Source organism: Chiroxiphia lanceolata, chromosome 24 (assembly GCF_009829145.1).
Source record: "Chiroxiphia lanceolata isolate bChiLan1 chromosome 24, bChiLan1.pri, whole genome shotgun sequence".
Taxonomy (NCBI): domain Eukaryota; kingdom Metazoa; phylum Chordata; class Aves; order Passeriformes; family Pipridae; genus Chiroxiphia; species Chiroxiphia lanceolata.
Genome location: NC_045660.1, coordinates 279,158 through 291,738, shown reverse-complemented (window position 1 = coordinate 291,738; position 12,581 = coordinate 279,158). Strand labels below are relative to the sequence as shown.

The 12,581-nt window shown below is 48.9% G+C and overlaps 1 protein-coding gene across 2 annotated transcripts in view; it reads left to right on the top strand.

Annotated features, from left to right (window-relative positions):
- The first annotated feature begins 1,207 nt into the window (after window positions 1-1,207).
- LUZP1 (leucine zipper protein 1) overlaps window positions 1,208-12,581 on the top strand; it is a 38,101-nt gene continuing 26,727 nt past the window's right edge. Inside the window, exon 1 of one of the 2 annotated variants that reach the window (XM_032710143.1) lies at window positions 1,208-1,323. The gene's annotated coding sequence lies outside the window, so the exon portion shown is untranslated. Of the gene's footprint in view, window positions 1,324-7,445; window positions 7,675-12,581 lie in introns of those variants that run through there. The other variant, XM_032710144.1, reaches the window with a different exon arrangement.

The following is a 12,581-nucleotide window of genomic DNA, read 5'->3' as shown; positions in this document are numbered from 1 at the left end:
AAGTGGAGAGCCAAAACCCACTGAATGTGGTTGCACTGCAGAGCACATGGAGCACATGCCTCTGCTGCTGCACACTGGTGCACAGGTGGAGTGTCAGGAAGGCTAATACTTTCCCCAGCAAGAATGACTACACAGTTTGCCTGCAAGCAAGGTCTTGTTCATTCTGTATCTTCATGTGAGCTTGGATTTAAGCTGTAATCTAGAGAATTCACTGAAGTGTTGACAATTCATTCAGAACAAGTGTATTTCAGGCTGTGCTGTGGAAACAGGATTAAAGAGTGATATTTAAACTCGGTGTGACAGCAAGGACAACACTTTAGCAAAACATTACAAGCAGATCACCTGGCACTTGAAGCATCTTCCTTTGGCATTATCTGAAATAAAACAACATTGGAGAGACAACTTTAGTTAAGGATACAGTGGCCAAAGGTGACAACGCCTTCGGAGCCTGTCCTGTCTTGCTGACTGGCCAGGAGGCTGGAATTGCTCATCAGCCTGACCATGTCTGCTGTGGACTCAGCTGTACAGAGCACCGAGCCATGCTCCCCGGTGTCCCTCACCATGCCACCCGTCCGGTCAGGAGTCCCAGGGCTCTGCTTACAGCTCAGGAACACCGGGAGCAGATTTTTCCGGTTAGTGCTGGGGGGATCTCTTGTCTCTGATCCCATCTCAGCATCTCTGGGCTGCACATACCAGACGTGGAACCAACCACAGCTGGACTGAACACCGAGTCCCAAACTTTCCGAGAGATGGCACTGAAGGAGGGGATGCAACGACGAGATAGGGCAAAACCCCGCTCTGCCACTTGGCACGGGGCTCTGCCCTGTTCTTAGGGAGCCGGCACCGGCACTGCCCGTCTCGCCACCGGCCCCTAAAGCCCCAAGGCAGTGGTAGCCCCGGGCCGGGGCTGAGGAGTGGGTTATCCGGTGCGCTCTGGACCACGAATCCACTGTGAAACCAAACATGGGAGCACCTCACCTGCGCCCAACAACGCTGCGTCCACAACACCCGCCTCGCCCGGTTCTCTCCTGGGGCCCCTCGGAAAATTCCCTCCCCGCCCCAAGCGCAGCCCGACCCCCCCCCCCCCCCCCCCCCAAAATGGCGGCCGGTCCCTCCCCGCCCTCTCCAGGCTCCGCACCGCGGCCGGGCCGGCCCGCCAGCCCCCGCCTCGCTCCCGCTGACGTCAAGCACCGCCCGGTACCGCGTCCCTCCCCTCATTGTCAGCGCCCGCACCCGCCACCCGAGCCCCGGAGCCCCCCGTGGGCTGCGGCTGCCCAAGCCCGGGCTGGGAGGGAGGGAGGCCCGGCCGCTCCCGCTGCCCAGGTAGGCAGAGGTGGGCGATGAGTGGGCGGGCGGGGGGTGCCGCAGACCGGCGGGGCGGGGAGGAATTTGAGGCATCCGCTTTGTCTTTGACCGCCGCCTTCCCGTCGCTTCCTGGGCGAGCGGGTGGGCGCCTGAGGGCCGGGTCGCCCGCGGAGTGGCGGAGGCGGTGGGGTCTCCCCGCGGGCGACCCGGCCCTCAGGCGCCCGGCGGGGCCTCGGCTCCCGCTCGGAAATGGAGCCGCCGTCGGGCTCCTTCCGACGGGACCGGAACAGCCGCTTTCCTGAGCGGAGAGCGGCTCGGTCCCCGCCCGGGAAGGGCACGGTTCCTCCGGGGCTGCCGCGAGTTGCCCTCTGGGAAGGTCCTTAACGTATAGCTGGAGCTTGGTGGAGTTGAGATTTTTGAGATTTCCAGGCGCTTAACGCGATTTCTTTGGATAACCGTTTTTTTCCCTTGCTGCAGCCACATGCTCCCTTTCCTGATGCTTATTTTTCCTGAATTGCTTTTTTTTTTCTAGCCTGCCTACGCTTATCATATAATTAATAACGTTCTTTTATATATTTGCTTGTCCGACGCTCTGCCTTTGTTGATCACTTCAGTCTTCTTTGCTCTGCCGTCGTGAAGGAATTAATTGATGGCGCATTGTGAAACTTTTCGTCTTCCTAGAATTTCTCAAATGTACCCCATTTGGCTTTGTCAGGTGTCCCACGTGCCATGTGAAGCCAGCAGCACAGCAGACCTTTGCTGGTTGTCCTTGGTCACCGCACTTTCATTGCAAATCTGCATCTTTTTTCCCTTCTAATGCTACATCTGAAGCCTTTAAACCAATTTAAACACAAGTTAGTGACCATCCCAACTAATCAGCATGTTCAAGTTAGCTGCAGTGGGATTAGATTTTAATTGATGCACAAATTCTGTTAAAATCCTCCACAAAAATCACGGGAAGGAGTGCTCATTGCTACCCGTGTGTATTGGAGTTGTTGCTTATTGAGTCTCTCACTGAAAGTCGCTGGGGTGGGCAAGCCACGCTCTCTGAGTGATACTACAGTGATGACAGCGGGAAGGGGCAAGTATTTTTACAACCCTGGAGTAGTCTCAGGCATTCAGAATTTAGGGAAAAAATGCAGCAACTTACTGCATGCCTACAGTCTCTTAGCAGAGATATGCATCTCCCAGCCTTCAGGACAGTGAGGGGGGACAGTGTTCCTTAGTGTCACAGTTTGTGTGAGTACAGAACCAACAGCTCTGTGCTCTGATCAGTTTGTACAGCCAGTGGCCAGCTGGCACATTTCGGCAGGGGCAGTGTGCTTCATGGATGGTTTGCATTTGTGGCACTCGCAGAAGTATAATTCCTCCATTGTTTTGGCTCTACAGTGGTCAGGATGGCAAAAAACGGTCGGCACTGCCTGCCAGGTTGACTCCCCCACCCTGGGGCTCCAGGAGGCCCGAGGGAGTGATGACTGTGCAGGGAACCCTGAAGTGCAAGACCCTTCCTGGCCCCCTCACCAGGATCACACCTGGGCCATCTGGGGCTGCTCAGGGCAGCCAGCCCTCTGTACCACTGCAGGGAGGAGGAGGAGGAGGACATGGAGAGCTGGTTTCTTTTGGAATTATTGCTGAAAGTTCCTGTGGAAAGAAGTGAATCGGGGTAAAGAGTGTGGGAGAACAGTGCAATTCAAGAGTAGCCAGGTCCCCCCTGTGTCTCCTGTTCTGAGTAGCACTTCAGCCCCAACTTCCCTTTAATCCTATAAATGGTAAAGTTTCTGCACTCCAGTACAGGGCAGCCTGACCGACTTTGACTTCCTAGGAAGTAGAAATAAGTTACAACAGTGTGAGCTTTTCGCTAGCCCTCTGGCTTTTTCTGTGTTCTGAAAATCTGGCCCAGCTGAGAATAAGTTACTGATTTTCATTATTTAATGTGAGCTAGGAAGTACAGGCAAAAATAACTCTTGTTAAAAAAGAGAACTCTCAAATGTAGCTATTACCAGAAATGATAATGTTTAAAAGCCTGGTATGCCTTGCAATCAAGACCACGTAATTTTGTTTGTTCAAATGGGTTGGTGATTACCTCTTTGAGCGTGATGTTACCAGAGTATTGTACACAGGCACTCTGAGGTTGTACTCATCCTCCATTAAACCTTTCCTTCCCACCACAGGCTGTGGTCTGTGAGGAACCAAAGGCTTCCTTCCTAATGGAAGTTTTTCAAAAAGTGTGGTTGGCATGACTGAGCCAAATGACAAAAAAGAACAATTTTGATACAGTTGTTGCACTAAAAAGAAGCAAATAATCTTTTTAGGAGGCCATTAGGATTGGAAGATTCATGCAAGGGTGATGAATTGTAGATGATTCATAGCAGTAATATGTTTTGTACTGACTAGTGCAGTGCAGGTCATGGGAGCCCTTAAAATATGTTGGAAGGGAGAGCCCTCGTTGTGATGGTTATGGTGTGGTTACTTAGGTTTTTGCAAGTCTAAGGCCCGATGTACAAACTTTTTGCCTTGGGTAATGGTCGGATCCACTCATGTGAAGTAGAAAGCACAAGTGTTTTCAAATACTTGATGATAGCTGATGAGCAGGTGTTGCTTGCCAGCACTTCCTGCATTCCCAGTGCCGGTGGTTGGCTTTGTCCTTCTATTCTGTTATTCTCTGCTTTAGATGAGCTGAATCTTTGACAGGCTTTAGTCCTTTAATTTGATGTCCTCTCCGTAGTCACCAAAGGTGGGATTAATCTCCCTGTCCAAGCTCAACTGTTTGCCAGGGTAACAGGGGCTGGCTGCCTGCTCCTAATGGCAACTGTGGCCGTTCACTGCACATACTGTGGACAGTCACATCTCTCCAGATCTGAGGGTTTAGAGCTGGTGACAGAATCAGTTTAGTGGAAAACCCACAAACCATTTGCCTTTAATAGTCCAGATTTAGGAGCTTTCATAACCACCCTGACTCTGAGAAGGCACTCCAGGCATGCTATTTCTGTGAAGTCAGTGGGGTTTTGGTTGATTCAGTAGCCTGAAAACCAGTACTTTTTGAGATGATCAAATATGAAGTGTGGCACTGGATAACAGCCATCAGAATATGGGAATTTAGGCTTTAATATTTTTGTGTCTCTGGCATTGTCTTAGGTTTTGGCAGTGATGTTCCTCTGCTAAGGCCCTAATTTTGACAGATAAGGGGTTGTAAGGATCGGCTCAAGCCCTGTGTTCTTTAACCCTTGCCAGGGTGGAGTAAGATACGCAGATGCAACACATAGCCTTACCTAAGTGTGCCCTCAGCATGCACAGAAGTATGAACGCCATTCACAGGCAGTTTCTGTTTCCTTCTATGTAAAACAAAGCTGAGAATATTTCTGTGCTTTCTTACGGAAGTTGTGCAGTGAATTTAACACTTGCATTCCTGAACATTTGGATTTCTTGTAGAAACAAAATCCAGAAAGGTGAATGCACTATCAGAGTGACAGGCTGAAAGGAGAGAGGGTTTAATGTTATGCTCAGCTCTCAGCCTGCTCTGCAGCCTTGGGCCATGAAAGTTGGAGAAGTTATGCGCATAGTGGAACCCCTTAGGATCGGCATCAATAACCCCAGGAACGAAATGGATAATTTCTTCGCTTAGGAACAAAGTTGCCAAAATACACACCTGTAAAGTGTAAGGACACATCAACTGGTAAGTTTGTTTCTGTGTGACAGTGCAAAGATGAGAGTGGCTGCTTGCTGCTGCAACTCTGTCTACTTGCAGGACAGACAGGGATTTTCCAGTCATGGATTTGGAAGTGCTACATCGGTGCAGGTGGGCACTGTTGCTGGAGGAAGTGGACTTGCCTTTCCCCTTGTTCTGACCACTTTCTCCTCCAGGGGCCCTTTCTAGCCCTGCTCCAGCTGACACAAACTCCATGCAGCCACGGGGAGCAGTTGATCTGGATGAAAATTAACCATCAGCCTCCCTCCCACTGCCTTTAGCCCTGCCTGATTCCCAGCCTGACTACCGGGGTGCTTTACTCTGGTCAAGAAAGGGAAGCATGGGACTAGAAAGGGGCAGGTGCAGTGCAGTGCCACCTGAAAATAACTATGAAACTTAAGTTTGAGGATCTGGTCCAAAGTCTGTGAGGTCACTTGTGCAGTGATAGCATCCCTTGAACATACTAAATATTGCTGTCTCTGTTCAAATCTCTGCCACCACCTTGCTTTCATGGTGCTTTCACTTTGGACATCCTGCCTTTGTAAAATTCCTGATTGCACAAAGCGCTGCCCAGGTTTGGGCAGAGGAGTAGAGACACCATGTTTAGAGTACTTCAGTGGAAAAGTTCCTGTATTTATTAAGTCTCAACAGTTTTGGCCCTGTTTGTCAAAGCTTCATTGGATTGAGCTAACCTCAAACGTCTTCCTTGCAAAGTAACTTCTGAGCCCTGTTGTCTGGGGTCTGATCAGCTGTATTGAACTTGGGCCAGCAAAGTGCACTGGTCTCATGTGTGTAAATACTTTGTGTGAGCTGGAAACTTCCGTATAGCTGCTTCTCAGCCCACTGCAGCGTAACAGCTGCCATCCTGAGCTGCTCTGGCTGTCCACAACCCAGCCATGCTTGGTGCCAGCCCTTGTCCTCCCTTGGCAGCAGGCACAAGGCAGGCTTGGCTCTGTGGGCAGTTCCCACTTCTCACAGGTGGGCTCCTGGGTGCTCCAGGATGAAGCAGGGGGAGACATGCACTGCCAAGTATGGGCGCTTCTTCACCACCCCTCACTGTCTGCCCTGGTTTGGGAGGAATGTGGTTTTGCCCCTTCAAGTCACAAAGGGGAAAGTGTAAGCTTTAGTGATTTTTAATTAGTACTGATTGGACAAGCCCCTGCATGTAAACATTTATAGTTCTGAATTTACTTAGCTAATTGGTTTTTAAGCCATAGATTAAGTCATAGTTTGACCTACTGTACAGCTGAGACCGTAGTATCAAGCCTCACTTAGTACTGAATTAACTCATTAACTCGGCGGTTTTGAGGTTTGCAGTTTCAAATTGCAAACTTGATGGTTGGGGGGGTGTTGATATAAATGAGATTTTTTTTTGCCACAAAACCCCATGTTAGTTGGTTGGATTTGTGATTGTTTGTCTCAGAAATAGCAGGAGAGAATTCATGCAGGCTCCCTGCAAACAGTGTTGTGGCCAAGACCAGGCATGCATCCTTGAGTGTACACTGCACACCTCTGAGAAAACAAAGCAGCAGGAGATGAGAACTGAGAACTTCTTAGCCCTGGTAGGATTCAGCTTTGATGGTTAATATTACAAAACCACTGGAGCTTGGGGCTCATGTGTCAGGCTGTGGCTGTAGGCAGGTGATATGAGAGGGCTGTCTGACCTGTGTCACCACACAGTAGTCCTGCGGGGCAGCCGAGGAGGGTGCCTTCTGGTGACGCATATCACCTCTGCTGCAGGACAGCACCCCTCCCACTCAGAGAGCCAGTGAGCAACATGTAGCAAGTCATGCCATCCACTCCGAGGGGGCAGGAGGAGGTGAGAGCAAGCATACTGCACTGGAAGTATAAGTGCCTTGGTAGGAAAAGGTGTAGTGGCAGTGAAAGAGAGAGCATGTTGTTGCGTGACATGGTAGGACCTGTATTTGTACTTCTCATGTATGTGTTGCAGTGTTCTAATTGACCTCTAAAAGTGGTAGCTTCATCGTAAGAAGATGTGCCTTTCTACATGACTGATCATGATGAAATAAGCTCGAGCAACTCTTTAATTAACTCAAGAATGTTTTTCTTTACCTTGAATGTTTACTTTTCACATTTTCCTCTGTTGTCATGTGCAGTGCAGATGCTTGCAGAAAGCTAGAACAGCTCTGGGCTATGCATCAAGGGCTCCTGGCAGTGTGGCTCTGCTGGCCTGGTGTCGGCAGCCCTGCCACCCTGTGCTGCGTGCTGCACAGCTCCATACAGCTGGGAGTGACAGCTTTTGCTGCAGTGCTGCAGCAAAATCTGTCAGACTTTGTTTTCACATTTATCCTCAAAATTGCCTTAATATAAATTACTTTTATATGCCTTATCTGGGTTTTAAGCTCCAAGACTGCCTTTTGTCTTCCCTGGTGGATTGGTTTGAAAATCGCAGGTCATGTTTCCAAAGCTGAAAAGAGGCTGCAGAGGCTCCAAGGTTGCGCTCGCTGATCATCTGATTCCACTGCAGCACTTTCAGCTGCTTGTGCCTTTGAGGTGCCTATGCCTCACGTGGGAGTGCAGTGGGTTACCTTAAAGGGAAAATCTGATGAAACTGCTTCAAGAACTTGTTGTTACATGTGCTATCTTAGTGGAATTTACCAGAATAGAAAGGAGATTCCTGACCTAGGATCTGGAACAGAGCTGCAAAAACATTAATTCCTCAGGTAGTGTGAATCATTTGGAAATATGTCTGTTTTACTGAAAAACAATAATTCCTGGATGATAGTAAATAACTGCTAGTACTGCATTGTGGTGAGAATTTGAACTTGCAGCAATTGAGAATTCCTAATGAGGCTTCTCACTCTACTGTCTGTATCCCATTCTGCTCTTTGGGATTGTTTTTAGTGCTGTTGAGTGTGATTAGTGTCTTTGCATAAAGGTATCCTGTGTGACGTAATAGTTGATGTTTCTATTTGAGATTTGGCTGTAGTATATTGTAAACTGTCTGCATATGCTCTGAAATTCTTTATGCATTGGGCAGAGCATGGCAGCAAGAAGCAGGGTTTGGAGTAGGGCTTTTCTTTTTGTCTGTAACCACTGTCACAGAGGGACTGTGAAAGGGCGAGCGAGTATCAGCAGTGCTCTGGTAAAGCCGTGAAATTGTGTTTGAAGGTGACTCTGGGAGCAATGCTATGACCAGCTGTGGAGGTGGGGGGCTCTCTTCCTCCAGTGATGAGAAGATGGGGGGGCTCTCTGGGTGTGTAGTCTCTGCAGAGCTTAGACAGCAAACGGGCTGCTGGTAGCTGGTGTTTAATAGCTGGGCTGAGCGGCTGGCTTGAGGCAGTGAAACAATAACTGCTAAGTGCAGGAAAATGGCTGTGCCCTGCTGACTGCCTTGATTGCCAGGTGGTACTCCTCAAGCTTAGGTCACCTGCCCCACATTTCCCTTCCTGAGCCCTATCCTCTGGCTTGCTTTCTCTGCCTGTCTTACAGCAGAAACATACTCCCAAGTCCTTACCCACAGATCATCTCCATTCAGTTTTTCCTCTGCTGCCTACTCTTTGAGGGGATTTGCAGAGCAGGATGGGTTTATTTGGTTTTGGGTTTTTTCTCCTTTTTTCTTTTTTTAGTAATCTCTGCCTGTGTGCCTCTGGTGACTGCTGTGACTGCTGCAGCATGTGGCTGAGAGCATTAAGCACAGTCCTTGCTTTGCAGCCTAGCTGTGTGTGACCTGGTGAGGCACACCACCTCTCCTCTGCAAAAGCAAGAACGGTGTCAGCAAAGCATTGATGGCATGGCAGTGACTGAGTGTGGGGCAGATCAAAAGAAAAGGTTGTTCTTTTCTGCCTAGTACTAGTGAGGTGGTGTCTGAAGTGTCATGAAATTGAGGTAGATCTTTCACTAGACCTTTGGGTTACCTAAAGCCCCATCCAACTTGACCTTGAACGCTTCCAGGGATGGAGCATCTACAGCTTCTTTGGGCAGCTTGTCCCAGGGCCTCACCACCCTCAGAGGGAAGAATTTCTTCCTAATATCTAATCTAAACCTACTCTCTTTTGGTTTGAAACCATTGCCTCATGTCCTGTTACTACAGTCCGTGGTAAAGTCTTTCTCTGTCTTTCTTATAAACCCTCTTCATATATTGAAAGGCCACAATAAGGTCTCCCCAGAGCCTTCTCTTCTCCAGCATGAACAACCCCAACTCTCTGTCTTTCTTCGGACAAGAAATGTTGCAGTCATTGGATCCTTTTTGTGGCCTTGTGTGAACCCACTGTAGTCTTTCTGAGGACTCCGGAACTCCAGATGCAGTGCTTCAGGTGGAGTGTCATGAGAGCAGAGGGGGAGAGTCACCTCCCTTGATCTGCTGGCCATTATTTTTTTGTTGCAGCCAAGGACACAGTTAGCTTTCATGTCGAGTTTTTCATCCACCAGTACCACCAAGTCTGTCTCTGCAGGGCTGCTTTCAATCTGTTCATCCCCCAGTCTAGGTTGATTCTGGGGATTGCCCCATTCTAGGTGCAGGAAGTTGCAGCGTGGCAAATTCTGACTGAACATAAAGGAAAATAATTTTCACCCTGAGACTGGTCTTACAGGCCCCAAGGGTTCTGGCATTTCCGACCCTGGAGATTTTCACAACTTGATGCAGTCCTGAACAACCTGCTCCAGCTTTGGACACTAACCTATTTGGAGCAGGAGCTGGACTAGGGTTAACTTCATCCCCTTACTGGCAACCAAGACGAGACAGAAAATGTGAATTTCCCACTCCTTCCGTCTTTTGTAGAGATGAACAGTGTGGTGGGGGAAGTGCTGTGGTCCCGTCTCAGCATAGCCACGCCAGTCCTTCCTATGAAACATCCTTCCTTCCTTCAGTCCAGGGAGTACAGGGGGAAAAAAGACATATAAATAACAATGTGAGGGAGCAAGGTTAGACAGCCATGCCCTGAAAAAGTGCTGGAGGGGATCCTCTGGTGCCATTTGTGCCTTATGCTCTATTTCTCACTCTCCACTTCTTAAACATGCTATAACAAAAGCATATGCCCTCTTGGCTCTGATCTTCATTTAGGATGGGATTCAGATAAATTAATGCTTGGCATTGAGGCTGCAGATTTCCTCATTAGCATCTTGTGTAATGCTTGCAGGAATACGTGTACTTTAAGAGCAATAGAATTTGTCCCTGTTGTCCATTACATACAGTGGACTTAAAAAAATGCAGGCTGCCCTGTAGAACTGCCTTTCTTGTTAATACAGGGTATTTCAAGATTGTTGGTTTTCTAGCAGCATGAAATGGCAAATTTGGAACCAAGTTTTCCCTTGATAGCCATGATGAGTTGGATGGCATCTTTAACTCTTTCGTGCTCTATGGACAAGAGGCTGGTGGGAGATGGATGAACTTTGAAGTTGGTAATGTTACTCACCCTTGTCTGTGGGAGAAGTATGACTCAGGACCTTCCTGATGGAAATCCTGTCCAACACTTCTGACTTGAAACAGCTTCTTAGCTGCTTACTGAAGGAGGCAAATGGATGCTGAGGGTGATCCCTCTGGGAAATTGTGGCTCTTCTGCTGTGTCAGTGCCCTCCTAGTCAAAGGAGACACTTTATACAATCAAATGGGGAATTGCTCTGGCCCATTTTTGGGAAGAGGGAGCAGAGGCCAGGTATCCCTCTGCTATCTCTTTCTGCATTAAGGAAGATCCTCACAGCTCTTGCCCAGAGCAGGGTCTGTAGCTCAGGGCATGCAGCTGGTCTCTGCCTGCCAGGGCAATGAGATGCCCTCACCTTTTTGCCCTGTTTGCCCCAGTCCTGGCACAATGCTCTGTGTGTGAATTGTCTGTTGTCCTTTTGAGAGACTCAACCTGTAAGTGAACATATTCCATCCATAAATTCATCAAGGGCTTTGAGTGGGCAGTTTTCAGTGGCACAGCTGCCAAGTGTCATGACACCATCCTGGCAGCTTGTCTTGGAGTCTCCCTATTGTCCATGGAGCATTAATTTTGGGGGTTAATGTGTTTAAGTCCTCATAGCTACAAGCAGTGTGTTCCTTAGAAGATCCAGGCTGTGATCTGTTTGTGTTATTTTAGTTATTTTTTGTTACCTGAGGATATTTTCAGCAATAAGTTGAACACAAAGACTGCTGTTAGGATCTTCCAATCCACCTAGCTGTCTTCATTGAGTAAATCACATTCGAAAGAGTGGCATAAATTCCTGAATACTTCCTTTCATTTGATTTCACACTTGCCAGTGAACAAAAGAGCTGCAGGTTGGGAGCTCAGAAGGAAAAAAAATGCCACTTGTTATAAAGGAGTCCAAAATCGCAGTTAATATTTGTGGTACAGCCAGGGGACAGGGTTAACAACAATTTGTGTTGGGGTGCCATGAAGGATCTGGAGATTACTTATAGTGTGTTGGTTAGCGAGCCTTCATTTATCTGTACAAGTGGTTGTAAGACGCTCTACCTGAGGTCCACCTGGGTCCACATGACTGGGGAGAAATCACACAGGCTTTGGCTGCGCTGCCTGTGAGTCAGTGCATGCAGTGGGTGGGTACCCCGCTAACAGCAGGGCGTCCCGCTGGAGCATCGTGCCTCATCTTGCCTGCCTGCTGTCCTGGACTCTTGCTCCGCTCAGCTGCTGCTCCTGCAGAGCTCTGGAAGAGACACAGAGCTGGCAATAGCGCCTTGGTTGGGTAACAGCACCCAATGTCTTGGTTTAGAGTGTGTAGATTTCATGAATTGCAAAAGGAGCAGATGGGAGACAGTCTCCTCCCTGGCCAAGAAAGGTTTGCCTGGAGCTAGAAGTGATGCTGTTGGTGTAACCCAAGCTGGCCACCCTTTATGCCAGAGGCATTTCAAATGGCTGACCAATTCCTCCTGGCTCTTCATGCGGTGTTAATCCCTGCCCGTTCCCCAGGCAGCTGAGCTGAGGTATGCTGCTAGTCTCTCCCCATCTTTAACAAATGCTTGTCCAAAAGCTGTAGAGTGGAACAGCTGCAGTGGGCTCCAGCGTGTGCTTGAGCTACTGCAGTGCTGCTGCTGCTGCTGTCAGCGTGCCTGCACACTGGGCACTGCAGCTCCTCTAACACGCAGTTCAAGTCTAAACTCTGATTTGCTCCAGGAACAGCAGCAGTGGCACCTGCAACCTGAATCAAATTCCCTGTATTCCTCAGGGGCCCTTCCACAAGTCTGAATTCATATTAATCGCAGCCTTCATTCAGCCCCAAGCATTTTGGCTGCAAGTACAGCACAGGCCAGGCTGCTGAGCATGCCTGCAGAAGCACTGCTGTCCATCCATCCATCCAACAGTAGGGTCCTGAAACAGTCCCAGCAAATTCATCTCCTGCGTCTGCACTAAGCACAGCAAGTGGTGGATTTGCGCAGGGAGGCTGTGTTGGGTGTTAGCCAGGCCTGGGCAGCTTCTTGCAGATGAGTCAAGGGTAGAGCAGCATACCCTGAAGAGGGATCCCCCCAGCAAGAGCAACTCTACAGAGACTTGGGGTAAAACTTTTACTGATTTGGGAGATTTCTGATGATCATGTTTCTTTCTAGTGGCAGGGCTGTTCTGTTCAACGTGTGGATAGCAATGATAATGGTTTATAAAGTGGACCTACAAGAGACCAGTTAAAACTGGTCTTATCT